The sequence below is a fragment of the Schistocerca piceifrons genome, chromosome X (assembly GCF_021461385.2).
Source record: "Schistocerca piceifrons isolate TAMUIC-IGC-003096 chromosome X, iqSchPice1.1, whole genome shotgun sequence".
Lineage (NCBI taxonomy): Eukaryota > Metazoa > Arthropoda > Insecta > Orthoptera > Acrididae > Schistocerca > Schistocerca piceifrons.
Genome location: NC_060149.1, coordinates 547,880,087 through 547,883,355, shown reverse-complemented (window position 1 = coordinate 547,883,355; position 3,269 = coordinate 547,880,087). Strand labels below are relative to the sequence as shown.

General features: G+C 42.4%; 1 non-coding gene across 1 annotated transcript; it reads left to right on the top strand.

Moving 5' to 3' along the window:
- The first annotated feature begins 447 nt into the window (after positions 1-447).
- On the top strand, positions 448-554 carry LOC124723919. Its single transcript, XR_007006578.1, has one exon. It is a non-coding gene; the product is annotated as a U6 spliceosomal RNA (small nuclear RNA).
- The last annotated feature ends 2,715 nt before the right edge of the window (positions 555-3,269 follow it).

Here is a 3,269-nt window from a genome sequence, read left to right as displayed (position 1 = left end):
GTTCTTTACATGAAGCCCTATCGCAATCTTGAGATGTAAATCACGATAGGGGATTCCAATACAAGGAATATAGGAGACCTGTGCGACGATCTCAGTGCCTCGACGGAGGTAACTCCATCTGACTGTCCCCGTCCGACGATTGCAATGCCTTGATGGAGCTAACTCCATTTTAAAGTCATAGTGATCGTGAGGATGGAACAACACGACCAGGACGCGAGGATCTACCAACGTCATCATACTAAGGACCACTGACTAAATACACGTTTGGCAAGCTACAGTTCACTCCGAAACAGTGTGTTACTGTTCTGCGAAGAGAGGGTGCAATGGCCCGAGCTATGCGTCATCTGCCGTGGTGGTTCGACTATAGTCTCTGAGTGACGACTTGCGGGTCACCGGTTTAGTTCCCATCTCGTGAAATCATACTTTTCGGTGTCCGCCCCGATAGCTGTACTCGCTTCGGCGGTACATATACTAAAATTGGAACGAGATAGAGAAAATTAGCATGGCCCCTGCGCAAGGATGACACGCAAAATCGTGAAGATGCCGGCACGGTAGCTCAGCGTTTTCGGTCAGCGGGTTAGCTGCCCTCTGTACTAACAAAACTGAGTTAATGGATCAACGATCAACTTGAACAAGCGTCATGGGACGTCCGCCCCGAAGAAATACAACGAACAAAATCGAACAAAATGAGATCAACAATATAAAAAAACAAAGATAGCTGAATGGTCAGTGTGACGGACTGCCGTCCATGTCGGGGATTTTTTCCATTCAGGGGCTGGGTATTATGTTGTCTTCATCATCATTTCATCCCCATCTGGCGCGCAGGTCGCCCAATGTGGCGTCGAATGTAATGAGATCTGTACCAAGGCGGCTGGACCTGCCCCGTAAGGGGCCTCCCGGCCAATGACGCCAAACGCTCATTTCCATTCCCATACTTTTGGGTATCACGTGCGAGGTACACAACAAATTCGCGAGAGGTCAGCTGCAAGGAGATGCATAGAAATTCCGTCCCACGCTCACCTAGATTCCATTTCCACACTTTTTGGTACCACACACGAGGTACACAACAAATACGCGAGAGGTCAGCCGCGAGGAGATGTATAGAAATTCCGTCCCACGCTCACCTAGATTAACCTCTTCCTGTTACTTTGGATTCTATCTGTCTTCTGCTCTCTGAAAACTGAAAACCTCATTCATTAGGCGCTTTTTGTTTTTATTGCGGCAGCATCACCAGCAGTTATATTGTAATCACTACGAATAAATGATAATTTTCGTTCATTTGGTTTTTGTGGACTTAGTTTCAATTAGGAATGGCATATTAGAGAGTTTACTGTCAGGTTTTTGTCTTCATTGTACAATATTCTCATCACATCTGCTTCCCTTTTCATGTTATTAGAAGTTGGAATCGAACATGGACTCCACTCATCCACCTGTTTCATTTCCTTAATGAGCCGCATTTTTCGGTTATTGTGCAACATTTCTTAGCACAGTTTCCTTTTCTTATTTAAAACTGTGTGTTTTCCACAGCTTATAATATTTCTTCATGGATGTTCATGTTTTGTAATTAGCGTTGTCTGTTCATTTGTGCTATTATGTATTAGGAATGGTGACAATGAAAGCATTCTCAAGGAAAACCGTTTTTACATGGATAATATTAAAAGGAATGTTATTTACCCTTAATTTTACAGAGTCAGTAGATGCCAAAAAATCGCTTCCAGTGAATGGGGTTTTTATTATGCTGAACGCTTATAACAGAAAGACAGAAATAGCTGTGAAGGCTGCTGAATAGGACGGACCTCAAAATAATTGCCCTTGCTCTGTATTTATGATGTCTGAGTCGTAGTTGGTGCATTTGACTATTATACGTAACTACAATTTATACTCAAATCATATTTACAGAAATGCGAATAAGACTAATTGGCCTACACATTAGGTTTTTCGGCTATCAGTTAACGTGACAAGTGCCGACTCATCGTCTAAGTGCGAGCTTTCCCAGTGCTACTAGCCAGCTCAAGAAACACATTCGCTGCAAAAATGGTTCAAATGGCTCTGAGCACTATGGGACTTAACTTCTAAGGTCATCAGTCCCCTAGAACTTAGAACTACTTAAACCTAACTAACCTAAGGACAGCACACAACACCCAGCCATCACGAGGCAGAGAAAATCCCTGACCCCGCCGGGAATCGAACCCGGGAACCCGGGCGTGGGAAGCGATAACGCTACCGCATGACCACGAGATGCGGGCATTCGCTGCACTAACGGGTCTGTCTAGTGAAGCACTGGCAACATTGTAGAATATGTTTGGCAGCAACGCGACCATCGATCAACATCCTAGAGTTGTTCAGAAATTTTCTGCTAAATTCATTTGGTATTTCCTTCTCATTTCCAATAAATAATCTTCTTTAGGTTATCCGATCTATGATATGATTCCAGGAATTTCGTTCCACGCCCACTCTGCAACTATTCTTAAATTTTATGTTGTGAATTGTCTCCTCTATCTACGGCTACATCTATACGACTTCTCTGCAGTTCACAAGTAAGTATCTGGCAGATGGTTAAGTGGACCACCTTTAAGCTGTTTCTTTAACGTTCTACTCTCTGATTTTAAGAAAATGATCATTTCTCCAGACTAGGTAGCGCCAACAAAATATTTTCACATTCAGAGGATAAATCTGGTGACTGAAATTTCGTGAAGACATCCTTCTACGACGAAAAAGTCATAGTTTTAATGACTGACATCCCAACTCGCTTATCACACCTGCGACGCTCTTTCTCCTGTTTAGCGATAATACAAAAGGAGTCCTTCTTTGTACGTTTTCGATGTGCACTATCACTTCTATCAAATGTATATTTCACACAGTGCAGCTATACTCCAGAAGACGATAAGAGGATCGAAAAGCGTAGAGTAGGCAGAGTCTTCGGTGTGCCGTTGCAGTCTTTGATTAGCTTACCGCACAACATAATCTATGTGATTGTTCCATTTTAAATTATCCGTAATTGTAATCCAAAAGTATTTAGTTGAATCCGAATCATTTATATTTGTGTGATTTATCGTGTAAGCGAAATTTTGTGGATTACTTTTAGTACCCGTGTGGATGACTTCACAGTTTTCATTACTTAGAGTCAATTGCCACTTCTCACACCAAACAGATACCTCGTCTAAATCATTTGCGATTGTTTTTCATCATCTGATGACTTTAAGACATGGTAAATGACAGCATCATCTGCAAACAATCTAAGAGGGCTGCTCAGATTGTCTCCTAAATCG